Below are 22,877 nucleotides of genomic sequence, written 5' to 3'. Positions count from 1 at the left end.
CTTCATTGTTGTCCTATTCTAAATTGCCACAGCCATCTCATCTTTCAACAGTCACTACCTACATCATTTCAGCAGTCATCAGAATTGAGGCAAGACCTTCAATCAGAGAAAAGATTATGATTCACTGAAAGCTCAGCATTTTTAGATTCGCATTATTATTATTATTTTTAGCAATAAAGTCATTTCTAAATTAAAGTATATGCATTGTTTGTTTTTTTTCTATCATCCTTTTGTACACTTTCCTATGTAGTAGTAAACAAAACATTTCATGACTTGCTTTATTGCAGTATTTGCAACTGATCCCGCAATGTCTCTGAAGTGTGCTTGCTATGAGGATCAAATGAGATAGTAATTGTAAAGCACCTAGGATAGTGCCAGGTATGTTGTAAGTGCTACATAAATGTTAGCACTTACCAGATTATTGTTACCAGATCCCAGGACACCTAAGTTCACTTGCGGTCCTTCTACAAGGAGATGTAAGTTATATCTCAGTAACTTAGTGCTGATTTCTAGAGAATAAAAAAATGGTATGTCTACAATAAAATGATGTTGGTAGTATCAGGGAATATGTATAGGTGATGAGACATTAAATTCTGGTTAAGTTTAGTAATCTGGATGGGAGTAGTAGAAAATAAACTGTTAATGTAGTGTGGTACCAAATTATGAAGGGCCTTGAGCTAAGGAATTTGAATTTTGTTTGGTGGGCAATAGGGGAGCTATTGAAGAATTTTTAAAAGATAAGTGATATAGGTGCAGCTAAATGGCACAGTGGAAAAAGTACAGACTCTGGAGTCAGGAGCATCTGAATTTAAATTTGGCTTCAGACACTTAACATTTACTAGATGTATGATCCTGGGCAAGTCACTTAACCCCAATTGTTTTGCCAAAAAATAATAATAAAAAAGAGATGTGATATAATCATATCTCTGCATAAGGCAGTGTAGTATTGTAGAAAGAGTGCTGGACTTATCAGTGCTTAGATGAGGTCAGAATTCAAATTACTAGGTTTGTGATTGGCTAAATCTTTTGTTTCTCTGATTTTCAATTTCTTTATTTCTTTTTTTTTTTAAATTTCTTTATCATTAAGATGGAAATAATTTATAAGGCTATATTAAAATCAAATGAGATATTTATTAAAGTACTTTACAAAAATTAAAGCACTGAACAAATGCCAGTTATTATTATTTGCAGAAAGTTACATTTGAGCTGAGTTTTGCAGGAGGCCATTGAAGCCAGGAGGCTGAGGTGAAGATGAAGAACATTTTTGGCATGAGGCACAGTCAGGGCAAATGTACCAAGTCAAGAAATGGAACATTTTATGTGAGGAGCAGTTAAGTGATTAGACTATAGTTTTTGTGGAGGAGAGGAAAGTATACAAAAACTGAAAAAATAGGAGGAACCAGGTTGTGAAGGGCTTTAAATGCCAAAAGGATTTCTTTTTAGGGAAAATAGAAAATCATTGGTTGTTTATTGACTACAGAGGTGACATAGTCAGACTCATGCTTTAGAATTGATTGGAGGGTAAGCCACTTTGGGAAGAAAGATTGAAAGGTATTGTAATGGTCTAGGCAAGTGGTATGGAGGGTAATTTCTTGGCAATAAATATGCAAAATTATTGCATTATTGTCTATTATTATTTTAGATTGAAGTGATAGGACATGACAATTGGTTGAATAATTTGAAGTAAAAGAGAGAGGGAAAACAAAAGATATCTTCAAGGTTTCAAATGCAGATGACTAGATGAATGGTGGAGGTTTTTGGATAAAGATAATATTTGATTTTGGACAGGTTACAATAGAAGTGCTGGTGGGAAGTCAAGCAGAAAGAACTGCCTTGTAGGCAGGTGGAAATATGAACTTGAAGCTTGAAAAAAAAGTCTAGACTAGCGATTGAAATTTCAAATTTCAGTTATTTGTGAAGTAAACACGTTTAGTCAAATGAAGAAGGAGCATGCAGTTGTTAAAGTCTGACATCCTTTCCTCTAATTATCCCATAGATTTAGAGGTGCTTTAGGGTACTGACAATCTTGGAAGACTGTCAGTTGGATCTGGGTGGAGTGGATACTGGTTGGTAGCTCTTCCTACTTGAACCCAAAGCTAATTGTTCCTTTTCTTAAGCCTCTGTCTTTCCTGGAAAAAAAAAAAAAAACAAATCTTATTTCTCTTAAAGATACCTCTGCTGGTATCTTTTAATTGCTGTTATGATTATTGTGAGGTAAATAGCAAAAGTTTGATTATTTTCATTTTACAGACAAGTAAAACAGCATTAGTCAGTGCTCTAACTCATTTATTTTCCATTACATCATAATTATTGCTTCTAAAAGTTTAATATGCTTTTTATATTGTGATTTGCTCTTAACTCATCTTTTCCATTTGTTATCTGTTTCATGAGAAGTATAACTGCATGTTTGTAACATAAACTATTAAATATGAGGATTAAATGTAATCATTTTGGTTATTGATTTAATACAAAATTTTGTTGAAAAAGCCTTTTAAAGTAGTTACATCCTAGGGACTATTGGTTTGTTGTAGGGTTAAAATAAAAATTCTTCTAGTTCCTATTCCCATGACTATGTGGCATTCCTTCAAATGAATGAAACAGCTTTTGGCATTAACAGTAGTCCACCCTGATTTCTCAGGAAGTCATTTAGACATTATAAACCATGCTTCATGTAGGAGAAAAAAAAAACCGAGAGCTGGGAATTTACTTAGTACAAGGACCTTGGAGGTCAAACATGTCATTTAGAAGGCTCTGAGATATATGACTTGCATTTTATGCTTCTAATGGTAGGCACTGAGTGTGTGAGCATATTGGTCCTTGCATTTTCAAGTGAAGTCAAATCAGCAAGCATTTATTAAGTGCTTATTATCTGCAAGTCACTTTTCAAAGCTTTGGGAATACAAATAAAAGCAGAAGATAATTCCGGTCTTCCAGGAATTCATATTTTAATGAGGGAAGACAATACATAAAGGGAAGATGAAAAGAGGGTGGGCCAAAGGTACTCTAGTTGAGAGAATGGTTCTGAAGTGAGGAGCCAAGCTTGGGATGAAGTCATGACTGGTCTGGGCACTCCCTCAAAATGGACACTTAAGTGTATAAGCACTATCCAAGTATATGGATTTCAGGATTAGAATTATGGTTTCATAGTCAATTAGGGATTACTTTGGAAATCATTAAGTCTAAATCTACTTTTGTAATCTGGGTCAAGTTGCCAGCCTTCCTAGGCCCAACTTTCTTTCCTATGAAATGAGGGAGTTAGATTAGATCACTTCTGGAGGTTTCTTCTATCAGTAAATTGACTCTGTGTCATAATTTAGTGTAGACTAACTCCAAAGAATGCCATCCTCCTTTCTGCCTATCTCCCTCCTCCTCATTAAATAAACTACAGTAATTTCCTTTTAACGACAGTAGCAAATACAAAATATATTCTGTTACATTACAGTCTTAGATCTAGTGACACTGGTCTCCTGTCCATTCCATAAATAAAATGCTCCATCTCTCAGCTCTAGGTATTCTCTTTAGCACTTCCCATGCTTAGAACACTTTTCTTTCATGGAGACCTTTCTGGTTTCCTTTAATTCCCAACCAAAACCTCATCTTCTATAGGAAGCTTTCTTCAATTTCTCTTACTGTGTTTCCCCGATAATAAGACCTATCCTGAAAATAAGCCCTCCCCTTACTGTGTAAGATTCCTCTAAACTAAGCCTTCCTCCGAAAATAAGCCCTATTGAGATTGCTACTGTAGTGAAGGTGATCCCCTGTGCTACACGCTACATTACGGTACCTTCTGTATGCACCGCCCTTCCCTCCCTCCCCCGCCACCCCCCAGTGAAACGCACGCCGCCTCCCAGCTGCATCCAATCAGAGCTGCAGCAGTGAGTGCGTCATCCAGTTCTTCCCCAGTGATTTGCTTGCTGGTGCCATTGAGAGCATTAAAATAAGCCCTCCCCTGAAAATAAGCCCTCTGGTGTTTTTCTGTCCAAAAAAATAATAAGACAGTGTCTTATTATTGGGGAAATACGGTATTTCTAGTGCCTCTGTTCATTAACCATACTCTATTTATCCTGGATAGAGCTTGCTTTGTATATATTTATTTGCATATTGTCTCCCCGATTATATTATAAGTATCTTGAGGACAACTACTATTTTTTGCCTCTTTTATATTCCCAGTGCACATAGTATGTATTTGATAAATGTTTATTGATTGATGCATAAAAATATTTAGATAAAGCATAAGAGCCTAGAATATGTATTATATGGATACTTTAAATGTATATTATTGGTTAAGAGTAATGAGAAGACATAGAGGAAACCTTTGACACTTCCCTTGAGTAGAATATATTTTAAACTGTTCAGAAATAAAGGCATGAGGAGAGTGAAGATATGGAAGATGGCAAAAAAGTGAACTGAAGTAAAAGGTGAAGAAAGTACAATGAATAAAAGCATATATTTCTGTGATAGAAATAGGGATACAAATGCAAAAGCAAAGGTAATTCTTACACTTAAGGAACTTAAAAGTCTAATTGAAGAGAGGGATGTGTGTGGGTGTGTGTGTGTGTATGTGTGTGCGTGTGTGTGTGTGTGTGTGTGTGTGTGTGTGTGTGTGTGTAGATAGAGCACCAGCCCTAGAGTCAGGAGGCCCTGAGCTGAATTCAATCCAACACTTGTCACTTACCCTAGGTAAATTATTTAACTTTTATTGCCTTGGTCCTCTCTGACCTGCCAAAAAAAAAAAAAGTCAAATGGACTTTTTGGGCATTTTAGAATATTTGAAAAGAGGCTATAAGGTAGGTGAAATAGATAAGTAAGTTTTTATTACAGCAAGAGTAGTTCAGATAACAAAGATGTAGTAGTATACTCAAAGAAGAGAAATATGAGAAAGAATATGAAGGAAAACTTAAAAAAGTTAAGTTGTTAAAAGATGGTCCTATTGGAGGTTCCCAAGACTCTTTCCAGGGGGTCAGGGAATAAAATCTTTTTGTTACTACTACTACTACTACTACTACTACTACTACTACTACTACTACTACTACTACTATGACTATTACTACAACTGTACCTCTGATGTCTACTACTATTACTATTATCACAATTATGATGACTACAATAATGACTATAATTATAACAACTACTACAAATACATTATTTTCCTATTAAAAATATTCCCTTTTCCAATTAAAATTAAATTAAATCAAATTGTATTTATCTGTAAAGCTAGATTTTCTTCATATACTTCAACCAAAAGAAATATATTATAACAGATTAAATGCAGAAGGTGACTAGGTTCTCCTAGCTGTATTTTATGAAGTCAGATATTAGAAATATTTTTTAAAAATATACAAAACAACACCCTTCTCAATATTTTTTGTTTTGGAAAACATGTTTATTTTCATAAAAATTATGTCAACATATCGTGATTTTTTTTTTTCCTGAGGCAATTGGGGTTAAGTCATACAGAGTCATACAGCTAGGAAGTGTTAAGTGTTTGAGATCAAATTTGAACTCAGGTCCTCCTGACTTCTAGGCTGGTGCTCTATCTACTATACCACCTAGCTGCCCCATGATTTATTTTAAAATGAAGTAATACATATATTTAAAAAAATATCGATTTTAATTTTTTCACACAATAAATATCAATAGGTATTATACAAACAAAAGCTCTTTGGGATTCTCAATTTTTAAGATTATTAAGGGCTCTGAGACTTAAAAATTTGAGAGCTTAATTATTAAGTGTCTAAATGGTACTATAGAGAAAACTGTACTTAGAGTCAGGAATATCTGAGTTCAGATCCTACCAGAGATTCTTACTAGGTATTTGAGCTGGGAAGTCAGGGAGGGTTATGACCACCTGTGTTCTACTTCAAGCAAGGATACTTACAGTAGGGTGCTTATAGTAAGCACTTACTCCATGTGATTGATAGGATAATGGTTCTCTAGTATATACTTAGTGTGATGTAATGATGTAATCATACTGAAGTATTTAAGGTCTAAGAGGACTGGAGAGGAGATCTCAAACTGGAACACAGAGAGGAGAGATTTAGAGGAGACACAGAAGACAGAGACAGAAACAGAGATCCTCCTGGTGGCTCTCCTGCCTTCATCACTCCTCCACCTAAGACCAAGGCTCATCCAGAGATCCTCCAGAGAGCTAGTCCGGACACTAACATAGTTCTATTCTTAGGTATTGGGAAAGATGGTAGTGCCTCCAACTCATATGAGGGAAACTGGCAAAGATAGTGACTTTGGAGAAAAAAAATGAGAAATTTAATTTATTTATGCAAAATTTTTGTTTTGGCAAGGCAGTTGGTTGGAGCTTATTTGGAAATTCCAAGTAAGAGGAATTTCAGGAAAAGATAATGAAAAAAAATAAGTTCTGTAGAATTAGATAAAGGAATTGTTTGTGAAATGTATAAAAAGCTATTGATATTAAAGGGATGGTACATAGATCTAGGAACCCAAGAAAAAAAACAAAGGGACTTTCCTGTTAATAGAAGGCAGTTGGTTTAGAGAATCAAAGGCAAATTGGCAAGAGATTTTACTTTGGAAACTGAGGTTAAAAAGCATGTGGAAAAAGAAGGACTAAATGACATTGTTAAACAGCAGAGACATTAAAGGATAATCAGGATGAAAGATGGCATTTGGCCTGATAAACCATTGGGAAACTTTGGGAATAGCTTAAGTATCCTGGAATTTATAATAGGAACAATTTCCTCACTGAATTTTATGGGAGTCAGGATTAGGATGTTGGTTTCTTAATAGAAGCTGGTACAATAGAACTGTACCTATTGGAGAGAGAAGGTGTCAAAAGCCCTGCCTAAATCAGATTAAAATCTAATTGAGAAATATTAAAACAAATAAAAATACAATAGAATTTGGATAATGTTAAGCTTCTCTTCCCATTTCTATTTGAGCTTCACATGCTATTAATACTTAATAGAGAATTTTTTTGAGTTAATTTTTGATAATCAGAATTGGGTTGTGGGCTTTAGAGAAAGATTAAGAGGAACTGTGATGTTGATTTAAAACTTATGGCCCCTTATTCACATTTTAAAACTATGAAACAGTGGACTGGGCTGTTGAGCAAATGTGTGTTCTTTAGTTTTGCAGGAATGGCATGTACTTTGAATTCTTAAAATAGAATTTTAGTTTACTTTCTTGGTATTCTCAGTGAGAAAAGTTCAGGCCATATTTATTACAAATTACCAGAAAACATTTACAGGAGGATTTTCTTTTGAACTATAAGAACCTGTGGCTTTCCATAGACATTCAGTGCATTCCTCACATAAATATGTTCCATAATGCACTAGCTGATCTCATTATTAAATGCTCTGCAACATTCAAGTCACTAGAGATGGGACATTCATAATCGGTATGGCTTCCAGTTTCTTTTTAGGAAAGTATAACTAGAGGTGTACTCCATTTGAAACACAACACATGGCTGCTTTTTAACTGGGACTTTTAATTTCAAAAAATACAGAATTTGAGGAATAGTCTTTTGTATTAATTTGAATGCTAACTGTGACTATGGGTGCATAATCTGTAAAACTATAACTTTTTGTACAAGTCGCTTTCCCAGGTAATGCCATCTATTCCACCCTTCAAATGTAATTTTGTTGATGTTCACATTCTGAGAAACCTTGGTTTTCTGCTCATTTGCTCTTAAAGCACTGACTTCAATCAAGGTTTTGAGCTTTTGGTTCTAATTAAGTGTTCCTATTATTTTGTGGTTGATGCTAGATAGGAGTTGATCCTGATGAATAAATATATATTTTCTCAACCTAGCTCTCAAAGCAGTCTCTCACTGTAGTTATGTCCAGAAATGAGAAGCAGTAGATTACACAATTTTACATTTGGCAGTGGATCTCCCAAGAATAAGTTTTCGCATGCAGTTTCAGGCACCTTTGTGGTTTGGGTTATATTTTGACAGTTGCTAGGTAGCTTGAATCAGAGAGTACAGCTGTGCAATGTAACTTCTTTCCTCTACCTCATCCTTTCTGAAGAAAATAAAAAAAACCCCAAACAAAACCAAATTCTACCCTAACCACTTTTAAAATGTTAATATTATTTAAGATATTTAAAGCCTGCACAAAAGCTATGAGATATAATGAAAGGAATTAAGGTTCTGAATAAGGATGTAGATTCATTAGTCCAAGCCAGATGAAAACTATTTCCAGTATGAGAAAGAGTTGGCTTCTGATCCATTTAACTGAAAGGTGAACCCCTGTGCTTGGAATCCCATCTGTCTCATTACTCTTTATTGGATGTTAGTTCCAGGGCTAGAATTGTCCTTAGGGGCCATCAAGTTTGTGGCACATCCACTGTACTGTTAGTGCTTCTTCCAATCTTGTGCCTAATGTTTCCAAAATAATTTCCAAATCTAATTTGCTTATGTGGTAAAGAGTCAGGTGGAAAGATTGAATTCTTTGAAAGATGAAGTTAAAGGCAAGAAAAACTAAACCAGTGGAATTGTTAAATTTTACTTAAAAAAAAAAGGAACAAGTCTTACAAATTAGGCATGTACTATATAGAAATAAATTCAAAAAGGATCACAGTGAACTTTTGATTATTATTTCTAGCTGTTAGGCTAGATTTCTTCTTTGGGTGTCTTTTCCCAAAATAGCTGTCTAAAAAGGTTTACTGTCTTATGTTAGGAAGAGACAATTTACGAGTCGACAGCAAATGTAAAGATGATTTTGTTTGAGGATATCCTTGATATTTTATCATACTCAACCCTCCTCCCGAAAAAAATAGCAGGAAGAAAAGAAAGAAGCAAATTTTCTTTTTCAGATATTGCCTGTTTCAGGTTTTTTTTTTTTTTTTTTAAATTTCAGCTGAGTTTTTGGCATAGGCATGCCAATTAATCTATACAGTCATGTATAGATAAGGACATCAACAACCACAGAAAAGTGGATATTATAATACCTTTTTCACTTTAAGCTTTTACTTAGAATTTTAATTGTTTTGAGGTGGGAGTGGGTATGTAAGAAGGAGGAAAAGATGGTAAGAGAAAAGCATGAAGGAACAATGCAGAGGAAGGGGCTTTTAAAACATGAATGGAATCAGTGCTCAAACAATAAGAATTACATGAAACATGTTCCATTGTTTTCAGTCTTGTCTGACTCTTTGCAAACTCATTTGGGGTTTTCTTGGCAAAGTTATTAGGGTGGGTTGCCATTTCCTCTTCCAGATGAAGAAACTGAGGTAAACAGGATTAACTGATTTGCTTAGGGTTACAGAATTTATAAGTGTCTGAGGACAGATTTGAACTCAGAAAGATAAGTCTTTCTGATCTAGGTTCAGTACTCTATTCACAATACCACCTGGCTACATTATACATAAAACATAAGGGAACTATTTTAAGATCAATTAAAGTAGATTTAATATAAATCTTATTATGTTAGAGTCTATTGCTAGGATTAAAACAGTTTCAATAAATTAAGCGACAGTGCTAAAAGCATCAGACCCTTTTAATTTGATGTTTAAAGAAGGGGGAAGTATGGACAACAAGGGAATGACACTAGGGAAGTCTAATGACCCTTTCCTATTTTTTTACACCAGGGCCATCTCTAAAAGTGGGGCTAGTAAGGAAGAGGAAAGGGATGAAGCAGGGATATCTCCAGTAAGCTTCAGACACAGTGCTCTTCAGACCTTGGCAGTAAAGGGTCTGCAATAGTTTAGGATTACTGGGTCTATATTTCAGAGCAAATTCTGGATTTTCTTGGATGTTACAGCCAGTTTTAGGATCAGAATCATTCAGCTGTTTTTCTAAGTAGACAACGAGTCCTGTTCAGAAGGAAATACGTGATTTTCCACCTCTGAGATTATAGTCAAAGAAGCAGCAATCATCTAGAATAATCAAAATGTCTTTGTGTGGAACTTCTAAATAAACAAGTTTCTACATTTTGGGGGTAGAATGGCAGTCTCTGAGAAAGAACAGGACAGAAGGGAAGGGTTGTTGGGCAGAAGAAAGGGATATAACTAAGGAATAGATTGTCTAATGCACAGAAAAGGACAAGGTCAGGACAATTAGAAGTTTTTTCAGACCACAATATTTTTATAGAACATTTATTTTCATATGGGTTTTATATAGGTTTTAGGAAGTGCTCTCTCTCTCTGTCTCTCTGTCTCTCTCTCTCTCTCTCTGTCTCTCTCTCTCTCTCTCTGTCTCTCTCTCTCTCTCTCTCTCTCTCTCTCTCTCTCTCTCTCTCTCTCTCTCTCTCTCTCTGTCTCTCTCTTTCCCTCTCTCTTTGTCTCCCTCTTTCTCTCTCCCTCTCTTTCTCCTCTTAGTCTGTAGAGGCTTTGAAAAAGAGAAATGGATGTTCATTTAAGGGATTGGTTATATATTAGATGCTCATACAGTTCAAGAGATCATGGACATAATTATCCAATACTTTCTAAATCTTATTTTTGGTTATTCTACAGACAAAAAACTTTTGACTGAGGATTAGGAGATCTGAGTTCTTGTAGTTGTTCTGGCACTCACTAACTTGCTGGATGATGTTGGGTCCTACCTGGGTTTATACATCTATAAAATGAAATAATTGGACTTGATTGGACTAAGGATTTCCCTAAGGTTCCTTTTAGTTCTAATATGCCATATGTTTATTCTAAAATGGTTTATATTTTTAAGATGATATGCTAGTTGTTAGGGACATGAAGATGAGACAAAGAATTTCTTAAAGGGGCTTACATTCTGCTGAAGGAAAGTAATATAACATACAAATATTACACAATATTTCAACACAAAATAATTTGAGGAAAAAGTATAACCAACGAAAGAATTATGGAAAGGTTTCCTACTGGAGATGACACTTGTCTTTTCTCTTTCAAGGAAACTTAAGATGCATGGAGGTGAGGAGGGAGCACCTTCCAGACAAGTGAGGTAGCCTTTTTAAAGGGATTGAGACCAAAGATAGAATGCCAAGTTCAGGAAACCTCGAGAAGCTAAGTATGAATGGAATGTTGAGTGTATGAATGGTAGTAATTATGAAATAAGTAAGCAAAAGTAGGCTGGAGCTAAATGTGAATGGTTATAGATGCCAAATTGAGATTATATTTTATTCTGTTTTTTAAATTTTATTCTATTGTTTTAATAGAGAGCCACTGAAGAGTCTTGAGCAAAAGAATGACACTGGTCAGACCTGAGCTGTAGCTTTTTTCTTAACCTATTATTATCCCAAATTTGCTTTTGCTTTCTTAATATCTAAGGGCCTATAGTGACTAAAATGGTTTTTAAAACCCATAAACTAAAGGAAAACAAGATTAACTTGAGAAAATGTGAGACTTTCCTGGAATCCAGAGGATGTTATTGCACAGAATTGCTTTAATAAACACCAGAGTGTGTTGGTGATCAGATAGTGAACAATTTGGAAGCTGGGGACAAATGAGCAAGTTTCCTGATTTTTATTAGGAGAAAATGAGGAAGTAGAATGTTTGAAGGGAAATTAGCCGCAAAAAGAGATCATGCATGAAAACTATGTATCAGGAAATCTTTGGAAAGCATTTAGATTGTTGTCAGTACTGCTTTTTCATTCTTTGTAGGAAATGAAGTTACGATGCTATCAACTACAGGTATGGTAAGTTGAAACTTGCAATGTGGGCTAGAATCAATGATTCTTTTTTTCCCCACTGAGGCAATTGGGGTTAAGTGACTTGCCCAGGGTCACACACTTTGGAAGTGTTAAGTGTCTGAGGCCTGACTTCAAGACTGGTGCTCTATCCACTGAACCACCTACTTCTCCCAGAATCAATGATTCTTAAGATCTTATTTTATAGTTGTCTGTACAGTGAAATTTTAGTGTTCTGATGATTACAGATCTGGAACTAACCAGTAAAAAAACCCAGCAATGAGGGAACACTATTAAAAAGACATGAGACTTGAATACTGCAACTGTTATTCTACAGTTGGTAGATTCATCACACAGTAGAAAACAAAACAAAACAAAACAACAACCACCAGTTTGAGTCTAGGGCTCCAGCTATAAGAGAATAATCCTTTTAAAAAAAGTTTTTTTTTTTTTTTGCATGAAATCCAAAAAATAGATGGTGAAAATTTTTTTTTCCTGAGGTGATTAGGGTTAAGTAACTTGCCCAGGGTGCAAGATACTAGGACAAGATAAGTGTCTGAGGCCAGATTTAAACTCAGGTTCTCCTGACTTTAAGACTGGTACTCTATCCAATGTACTATCTAGCTGCCCCAGATGGTGAAATCTTTGAAGTCAGACTATGTTGTTTAACATTTTTATATCATTAGCTTCTAATATAAGGCTTTGTATTAAATAATTTTTGAATGATGCAAGTTATTGTTCAACAGCCTCTTCTTAAGAGTATCATTGGGTTTGGCACCTTGACTTAATCTATATTTTTAAGGAACCACCATTTAGGAAGCTGGAGTCTTGATAACATTCATAAAATCAAATCTTTAGGGATTGAAAAATTTCATCATCTTAAAACTTACAAAAGTGTCAGATATTTATTCAGCAAAATTTAAGCTAAAGATAAAGAGTTTTTTCTGGCTTCAGGCATATCTAAACTAAACCATCATTTTTTTTTTTTTTTTGTAGAAACATGTTAGGTGAAAAGATGGTACTACTATTGTGTAGTCAGTTCCATAGAATCAGTGTCTGTGTACAAGTAGCAAATGTTATAATGATGATAAATGGACTGATTGATACCTAGGGAAATTAAAGGAAAGGGAGACTTTTACATTTAAGTGCTAGCTTAAATTGTAACTATTCTCCTCATGTGTTGCCTCCTTAATGGTGTATTAGCTGAATGGTATTTTCAGAGATGAATGTTGAAATTCAAGTAGTTATCAGAGTCCATGAAGGAATGATACAGATGAAATAGATAAATCTATGCTTAAAGATGGTGATATGGTAGGGGCCTCTTCCATTGAGGTAATGATGAATAAATCATAATTTATGTTTTAAATCGGGCTGGCAAATTGAATAACGGATATTCATAGTAAAGGTGATGATTTCCTGGAAGGTGAGAAAAAAATACCTTAATCTTTAATTTGCTAATTCATTTTGAAGAAAGACAACTGATGAAGAAATCATTCACCCACAGCTTTATGAGAAAGAAGCCAATATTCATAGAGCAAGTTTATATGAGAGATTTCATTTTTTTCTTATTGACTTTTTTATATCACTATCTTTTTCTGATGTAGTTCTGCTTCTTTTCTTGTAGCAGTTAAGCAAAATCATTTGTTTTTGTTTTTTTATTTTATTTTTATTATAGCTTTTTATTTACAAGATATATGCATGGGTAATTTTTCAGCATTGACCCTTGCATAATCTTCCCCCTCAAGAAAACAACTCCCTAAAGTTTGGGCTAGCTACTAATACTTCCCTGTGTTCTACTCAATAGAAATGATAAGATAATAGATAACTTAGACCTGAGAGGACTTATAGATCATCTAGTATTTTCCTATCTTTATTTGCAGCTGCATTTTCAGTATGATATAAAGCTAAAATTCACAAAGCTAATCCAGAGTCATCAAAGAAAGACTGATTTATATTCAGGAAGTCCAGTTTAAGAAGCAAGGAAATTTGCAAGTCATTTGAGAAAGATTTCAATGAAACCAATGCTATCATGACAAACTTCACTAGAAAGGGCCTAGTACTTAAAAGGTTAAATTTCAAAATGATCGTAATCTGGAGAGTTGAAGTTTTATTGTCCTTCAGATTGCATTTTAAAATGATAGGGAGATGTCATGGTCAGCTAAATTTTCTATCTTTACTTATATTACCATTATAATTTTATTGGGAAATATTACATAGATATTCATGTATAAGTCACAAGAGAAAGCTCATGTTTAATCCCTTTTGTTGTATGCATACACATGTAAAGCAACAAGTATGTCTTTAACCTGTAGCCTATCTCAATCCATAAATACTACTTCATGATGATAGAATAAATGTCTATCTAGAACTATCAGAACTATCCTATTACATATCACTTAGTTTTACTTTCAATTTCATTAAATATTACCTATATTGACCTGTATTTTTAGAAAGATTTCAGCAAAATCAACACCATTATAGCAAACAGCTAAATAGATCCCCGTTCTTGAAATGGGCTGGGATGTGTTTAATTATTGAACTGAGAATTTGATCTAGTTCACAGAAGAGACAGTTAACTGAAGTCAATTTTGCTTTGAGTAGATTAAAGTTATTATTCAATTCAGAAAATATTCATTGAGCCCCTACTAGATGCTTTTTAACAAACTGAACAAGAATTTGTTAAACATCTATTCTGTGCAAGCCAAATCTCTGACTATAAATCAAAGGGTAGCTACTTGCATCTATCACTTGAGAGAATTTCTTTCAGTTTCCCACAGTAGTGAAATCAAAAGGTCAAGACCAACACAAGGAGGTACTGTGCAAGGTGCTGGCTGCACAAAGACAGAAATCAAGTAGTTCCTGTGTTTAAGAATCTTACATTTTACTGAATAAAATAAAAACTGATTTATACCCCACAGCATTAGGGCTTATTTGTTCAAATGAATAATATTGATTTCTCTTGGGACCATCACCATATGTCCCAGGGTTGTATAAAGGGCTGGTAAAAATGTGATGATCTGATTGCAAGGACATGGCTCCATACAAGGCCGAGCAAAATTTATTTCACTTTTTGCTGCAAGACTGAACATTTTCATAGAATTAATACACATTCATTGATATTCTTTGCCTCACTATGGCTTTAAATATACAGCTTATTTTTAAGCTATTTAACATATGACTTTATTGCTCTATTAACATAAAGAGAACTAATGGAGGATACAGCAAAGAAATATATAGAAGTAAGCTATAATCAGGATAAATAGGAAACAATTAATAGAGGGAAGGCACTAGAACTTAGAGAAGTTGAAAAAAGGTTTCCTGTAGAAGGTAGAGTTTTAGTTAGGTTATAAAGAAAGCCAGAGAAACCAGAGAACTAAACTTAAATTTAAGACTTCTACATTTTCCATAAAATCAAAGAAAATAAAAAAAAAATTAAAAGTCAAGAAGAGAAAGTAGAATTTAGTACCCATCATTCACTTATTTGTAGCAGAAGGGTGATACAGCAGAAGCAGAATGGGCCCTGATTTTAGAGGGGAGACCTAGAATATTGCATCCATTGTTCTTTGAGCCTCTCTAGGTTTTCAGGACATTGGCTCTTTGATTCTCCTTTTACTTATCTAATTGCTTTACCCCAGTCTCCTTTGCCACATCCCCATCCAGATCATGCCTTCTAATTGTAGGTGTCCCTCAGGGTTCAGTCCTGGGCCCTCTTTCTTTGCTCCCTCTCTACTACTTTACCTGGTGATCTTGTCAGCCTCCATAGATTTTAATAATTATCTCTATGCTGATGATTCTCAAATCTACCTATCCTGCCCCATCCTCTCTGCTGACTTCCACTCTCACATTTTCAATTGCCTTTCAAGTATCCTGAACTCAGTATGTTCAAAATGGAACTAAGCTTTCCTCCTAAACTCTCTACCTTCTCCATTATCACAGAGACCCTCATTATCCCCTTTGTTTCTCAGGTTTTCAAATTGGAAGTTGTTCTCCACTACTTTCTACCTCCCCTCTTCCCCATCCAGTCTTCTGCCTTTACATCTTTAAAACATCTTTCAAATTCTCCTCCCTCCCTGATATTGCTCACACTCTAGTGAAGGCTCTTATTATTTCACTCCTTGATTATTGCAATAAACCCATTATCAGTTGGTGGGTCTGCCTACCTCATCTCTCCCCACTACTGACTAATGTGATTTTCCTAAAGTGCAGGTTTGGCCTGCCTTGTCTCTCCACTCCAATCCATTTTTCTATTCAGTGACTAAAGTGATTTTCCTAGACTGCAGGTTTGACTATATCATCTCCAGATTCAAATAAAGAATCTCCTGCGTAGGGTTCAAAGCCTTTTATATAACCCAGCCTGCTCTTACCTTTTCTTTCTGCTTTCACCATACTCCTCACCATATAGTCTTCCATCTGGTGATACTGGCCTCCTATCTATTCTACAAACAAGACACTCCATCTTTCAGCTCTGGGTATTTTCTCTGGCTGTCTATCCATGTTTGGAATGTTTTTCCTTCTCATTTCGACCTACTGGTTTCTCTGGCTTTCTTTATGTCCTAACTAAAATCCCACCTTCTACAGGAAGCCTTTTTCAACTTCTCTAAGTTCTAGTTCCCTGTTAATTGTTTCCTATGCTGATTTTTATTATATCCTCCATTAGATTGTGAACTCCTTGAAAGTCCCCCCCCCCCCCACTCCCCTTTTTGTTTAATCCTGAACCTTTAGCACATTTCCTGGCACATGGTATGTGTTTAATAAATGTAGGCTCACTTTTCTCATGTGTAAAGTTTAGTTAATAGTGTTATAACTTTATTTCCTACATCGTTTTTGTGGGGAAAGTGCTTTGTAAATAGCTCACATTTATAAAGTCCTTTAAAGTTTGCAAAGCACTTTACATATATTATTTTAACTGTCTCCCTATTACTCTGGCAGGTAAGTACCACAAAAACCTTTAAAACAATTTTATGTGTAAGTTATTACTGTATTATGAGGAAAATGCCAGCTTTTTTGAAGACATTACTTACAAGTTTATGAGGGAACTATTAATGTCAATTGTATAAAATTCTTGAGGTAGTTAGTGGGGATTAGGAGAAGTGCTATTTATTTATTCCTTTAGTGTGTTAAACTCTATTTTAAGCCACTCTACCCTTTCTTAACTCTGGCTTTTGTAGATTTACTCTGCAGTAAAAACTGAGAGAAGAAGATAGGTGCCTTTGGAATATAATACAAAATTATTGACTAACTTGTCTTTCTAGTTTTATAGAATATTGCTTTCCTTCCTTTTCCTGGCCTGCTTAGTTCTTTCCTGTGACATTTCAATTGCCCCTTTCTAGAAGACTGTTAGCCTTTGCATATTTGGTTCCCGCATTTTTGGAATATATAGAGGGCTGGAACTATGCACTGAGATCGGGACTGCTGAGCGCTTGAGGCTAACTTCTGATTGGATGATACTCTATGAACATGTGCTTGGAAAATGGTCCTTTCCACTATCCATGCTGGCTCAATGATTGGTGTATAGAGGATTGTAGGATGGACTAAGGTGGAGTAAAGCTAGCCAGATACACACTCTAGGCAGTAGATGAGGGAAGGTGGTCATGGAGATTCTGCTTCCATCCTGTTCAATCCTGAATCTAGGGACCAAGAATAAAGATTGAGGACTTTTGCTTATCCTGACTCCTGCTGATTCTGGGGTGTCCTGGGTGCGAGCGTAGTCGTTACAGGAATACACCCCTTCTAATTTATATGTCCTAGATAACGAAATCAAATCAACAAGCATTTATCTTTTTTTTTTCCCCTGAGGCAATTGGGGTTAAGTAACTTGCCCAGGATCATACAGCTAAGACTGTTAAGTGTCTAAGACCATATTTGAACTTAGGTTCTCCTGACTTCAAGGCTGATGTTCTATCTACTTCACCACCTAGCTGCCCCTCAACAAGCATTATCAAGTACCTATTATGTATTAGATAATCTGAAATTTGAGAATAAAAAGAAGGCAAAATAATCCTTGCTCTAGTTTTAGCTAGAGCTCACAATATAATGTGGTAGATAACACACAAACAAACAAAATATATAGGAGATAAATCTGAAGATAGGTACTAATATCCTCCCCAGTTCTCAGCACTCTGTCCCTTTGAGAATTACTTTGTATAACTGTGTCTATCTTATGTAAATATATATGTACACACACACACACACACACACACACACACACATATATATATAAAATCTATATCTGATTGTCTGCTTGTCTTTTTATCCTATCTAGCTATCTCATCATCTCCCTCCCTTCAATAGAACATAACTCTTTGAGGATAGAGACCATTTTTTTCCATTTATCACATGAGATGTAACTTGATAATAAGTAATGAACATCCTGCACATAAAATACTTTATATAAAAATTTTTTCTATACTAGCTAGCCTGAGATTATCTATTAATAATGCCAAAAATAATAATTCTTCATATGAGGTGATATAAATATACACATATTTATAGCTTTGTAAACCCTGAAGCATTATATAAATATTATCTATTACTATTATTATTAATAATATATCTCTTTAAGGTCTACAAATTTTTATTCATAACAACCATATGTGGTAGGCAGCATAAATATTTGTACAAGTTTTGCTCATTTTACAAATCAGGAAATTGAATTTCAAAAAAGATGAAATGATTTGCCTGTGATTCACAATTGGCAAGCAGTGGAACTGGAACTCAAAACCATTTCTTCTGAAACCAAATATTCTTTTGAAAACTAGTGATCTTTTCTCTACACAGCATTTTTCATAAATCACCTGTAGCCTAGGTTTTTAAGTTTGCCATTAAAAATCGAAAGCTGATGGACAGCAATCTTCAAGTGACTCTTTAAAGAGAACAAAAATGTTCCTTGTTTATGCTTTGTGTTTTAAGATAGAATAAATCAATCTAAACATTGGCAATAATAATAATTAATAGTAACACATTTAGGTAGCATTTATAATGATAAATACATCATTATTATTATCTCATTGGAGCCACAAAACTTTGTTGAGCCTGAGGGGGTAGGTGCTATTATTACCCCTCTTTTGATATGTTTGTAATTCAGTCAGCAATATATCAGTTGTTCAGTTCACGCATATTTATAGCTTTGTAAATCTTGAAGCATTACGTAAATATTAGCTATTATTATTGTTAATGTATCTCTTTAAGATCTACAAATTTCTGCTCATAACAACCCCATATAATAGACATATTCTATAAATATTAACCATTTTACAAATTAGGCAACTGAATTTCAACTCTTTATGACCCTGTGGATGAATGGTTCATGGGGTTTTCTTGGCAAAAATACTGGTGTGGTCTATCATTTCCTTCTCCAGTTTTGTGTAGGTAGGGGTCAAGTGACTTGTGCAGAATTACATAGCTAGTGTTTGATCTTTCTGACTCTAGGACTGATAATATTGTGGTATGGTTGGAAGGTGGTGGTATATATAACAACAGACATTTACTGAGTTGCCTACTGTGTGTAAGGCACCATGCTTAGATTTTAGGGATTAAAACATAGCTATGATGTAGATCTTGACCTCAAGAAACTGTCAATCTGATAAGGAAAAAATTAAGAAACCATACACAAGTAACTGATATAAGAGAGTGTGAGATAAGTCCAAAAGAGAAGTCTAGGAGAAGATCTGTGAGAAATTTGAGGGGGAAGAGACCAGTTTCAGCTGAAGGAGTCAAAAGGAGTTTCATGGAAAAGGCATTTACAAAGAAACTAATTAATGCAGAAGATAGAGACTTGGACTTCAAGTCAGGGAGAATGAGCAAGAAGGGCCATCTTGTCCTTTTTTTTTTTTTTTTTTGAGACAAGCTAATGAATGTTGTTTAGTTGCCCAGAAGTATCACTCTTTTGATGTGTATGATTGCCTCTTTTCTATGCTGCCATTTGACTATGACAGTATTTTAAAACTTGTTAAATATTTGTCATGGCCTTCTTACAAAATCATGGGTATTTTGTATGTTGAGCAATCACAGGAGCCAATTATATACTAGTTCATCTACTTGCCATTTAGGAAATGTAGGGAATGGAAGTAACCTATATTTGTCATTTAAAGTTGAATAGCATTTTAAATTAATATATTATGTTACTTCTTTCATTTAAGCCTTTTTCACAGGTTGATTTTTCTTCAGTGTTCAAATATATCTGGAGTGCTAAAAAATAATAACTGACATTTGTAGAACATTGTAAAGTTTGCAAAGTGCTTTACATATGTTATCTCCTTTGAGCCACACAATCCTATGATGTGGGTATTATAAAGAAGACATTAAATGATTTGTTCACATTAGCCATGCAAGCTAATCAGTGTCAGAGACAAGATTTGAGCCCAGTCTTCTGGAATCCAGATTCAACAATCCATATTCTGACTTCGAGCATTCCCACTGGGTTCTGGATAATGAACAATGAATGCTCTTGTGTTTTGCCAATCACCAATGGAGTGAAATAAGCTATGTGCTTGCTCCAGTGCTTTTTAGCATGATGTTTTCAGCCATGTTGTCAAATGCCTTCCCTGAGGATGAACGTGGCATCAAGGTTAGCTAGCATACTGATAGTAAATTCTTCAACTTGAAAAGACTATAAGCCAAAACTAAAGTGGAGAGAGTATTGGTGCATGCTTTTTTGTTTGCAGATGATTGTGCACTCAGTGCAGCCTCTGAAGCTGAGATGCAAAAAAGTGTGGGTCTATATTCTGCTGTTTTTGCTAATTTTGACTTAACAATTAACACTAAGAAAACACAGGAACTCCATCAACCAGCACTACAATGTCCATATGTAGAACCATCAGTTACAGCAAATGGAGAAGTTTTGAATGCTATGGATAAGTTTACTTATCTTGGCAGCATATTTTCCAGGAATGTACACATTAATAATGAGGCTGACACATGCATTTCCAGAGCTAGCTCAGGATTTGGAAAGCTCTGAAGGAAAGTGTGAGAGAGAAGTATTGGACTGATGACCACACTGAAGGTCTGCAGAGCTGTTTTGCTGAGCTCATTGTTATATATATGGGAAATCTGAGCATTCTATGAGAGCCAAGTCAGGAACTGAATTGCTTCCATTTGAATTGTCTTAGGAAGATTCTGAAGATCACTTGGAAGGAAAAGGTACTAGACACTGAGGGCTTTTCTCAAACTTAACTGCTAAGCAATCAAACTCTATTGCAGAGAGTGCAGCTCTGTTGGATTGGCCACATTATTTGGATGTCCAACATGTGCTTGCCAAAAAGACTGTACACAGGCTCACATGTGGTGGTGGTCTCAAGGTTTCTCTTAATAATTTTAGAATTGATTGCATGACATGGGAATCACTGGTACAGGACGCCCAACATGACATTTCCTCATCAGAGAAGGTTGCTCTCTAAGCAAAGCAGAATTGAAGTACCTCAAAAGATGCACAAGATGCACAAAGTTAAAGAATCCACTCCAAATGTTCATATGAATTAGTTGTACCTGACCTGTGATAGGGCTGCTGAGCTCTTATTGGTTTGATCAGTCACAATTGGACATCTTGTATCTTGATTATAACATAATGTAATTTTGGTCCTCTTTGAGAAAGGACAACAACCAACATATCCATGTTTTCCTTTACATTTTATGATACACTCAACATGTAACTTTCAAAGCTGTATTGCATTTCTGTGTTTCTGGTCTTATCTTTTCTTTAAATTTAAAAAATATTCTTCAATGACTATCTTTTCTTTTCCTTTTCTTTTTTTTTTCAAAGAAATCTAGCTCTTTTCATTCTTCCTCCTGCCCCAAGTCAAATACTTAAAAAAGCAATAGATTCAAAGGGAACTTGTATTTTCTAGTCTTCTCAGTCTCAGTTGGAGTGTGACCATACAAAGGTATCTTGTATAGAAAATTTTCTATTAAATTCTTTCTATCTCCTTTTCATGTTTTCTTTGAGGATACGCTTAATGAATAAAGTTATTTATGGGAATATGAAAGCAGGCACGTGAATTATTAGTAGAACCTGATTTTTTTTTGGGGGGGTGAGGTATATAGTATGATGCAGTAGATAGTGTGTTGGACTTGTCAGGAAAGATCTGGGTTGTGACATTTCTTCACCTCTAACACTTATTTAACCAATCGTTTAATCTGCATAAGCTTCAGTTTACAAGTCTGTAAAATGGGGTTGTGCATGGGGAATAGGTAATACTTCTCTCACACAGTATTCAGAAGAATCAAATTATATAAAGGACTTCAGATCTTATAATACTAAATAAATGCCAACTATTATTAACGTTGTGATCTTTGCTGCTATTTTGAAATCTATTCCTTTATTAGATACCATAAAAATTGATCCCCAAGGGCCTTTCAAATAGAGTTGCTTGCAGAGTAGATTTCTTCTAAATATGTTTAGCCAAGTCTAACTGCTCCTACCTAATTTTATTTTTTGAAGCATTATTATGATTTAATTACATAGCTTATTAGACATTTAGGTGACAGAGCCCATATGTAGGGCTCTTTACTATTGCTGATAAAATAAGATTGTTTATTAAACTACAGTGGCTCCTGGCTGGGATTAAATATATATTTAATATATATACAAATTATATATAATTATAAAATATAAATTCTCCTGTTTGGCATTTAAAATCCTTTATAATTTGATCTTAACCTAATTATTCTTTATTCTGTTTTTTTCACTCCATAGTCCAGCTAAACTAGACTTCTTGTATTTCTTCACATTTTTCATCTCTGTGCCTTTACAACAATTGTTCCTCCTTGCCTGCAATGTAATCACTTCTCTACCTCTTATAAATCCTTGTTTCCTTCAAGACATTTCAAGTATCACCTTTATATGATGCTTTTGCTGATTCCCTGTAGGTCTTGGTTACTGACCCTCTCTCAAATTACCTTGTTTCAATTTTATGTGTATCTCTTCTGATAGAATGTAAGTTCCTTGAAATTAGAGACTTTTCATTTAACTAGCATTTATATACTGCATTATGGAATTTATATTTATTTCATTTAGCAATAATATCATCTTGCATTTATATAATACTTCAAAGTTTACAAAGCTCTTTTCAAATACTCTCTTACTTCACAACAATTCTGGGAAGCAAGTGCTATTATCTTCCCCATTTTTTGTAGATGAGGAAACTGAGGGAGACAGAAATTAAGTAACTTCCCCAAGGTTATATAACTAATAAGTGTCAGAGACAAGATTTGAATTTGGATCTTCTTCCTGACTCCAGGTCCCAGTGCTGTATCCACTGCACTACCTAGCAGCTTCATTTTTATCTGTTTATTTCTACTACCTATCCCAGTGCT

General features: G+C 34.8%; 2 protein-coding genes across 15 annotated transcripts in view; one reads left to right on the top strand and one right to left on the bottom strand.

Moving 5' to 3' along the window:
* PLCL1 (phospholipase C like 1 (inactive)) overlaps nt 1-22,877 on the top strand; it is a 423,749-nt gene that overhangs the window by 44,774 nt on the left and 356,098 nt on the right. The gene's annotated exons all lie outside the window — the stretch shown is intronic.
* The window catches only part of BOLL (boule homolog, RNA binding protein), a 200,492-nt gene that overhangs the window by 155,907 nt on the left and 21,708 nt on the right, over nt 1-22,877 (bottom strand). Inside the window, exon 3 of one of the 14 annotated variants that reach the window (XM_051985932.1) lies at nt 4,676-4,719. The exons of the other annotated variants lie outside the window; for them this stretch is intronic. The gene's annotated coding sequence lies outside the window, so the exon portion shown is untranslated. The remainder of the gene's footprint in view (nt 1-4,675; nt 4,720-22,877) is intronic. 14 annotated transcript variants of the gene reach the window in all.

This window comes from Antechinus flavipes, chromosome 3, assembly GCF_016432865.1.
Source record: "Antechinus flavipes isolate AdamAnt ecotype Samford, QLD, Australia chromosome 3, AdamAnt_v2, whole genome shotgun sequence".
In the NCBI taxonomy this organism is placed as follows: Eukaryota; Metazoa; Chordata; class Mammalia; order Dasyuromorphia; family Dasyuridae; genus Antechinus; species Antechinus flavipes.
Note: the sequence above shows the minus strand (reverse complement) of the source record. Positions and strands in the feature narration are given on the sequence as shown.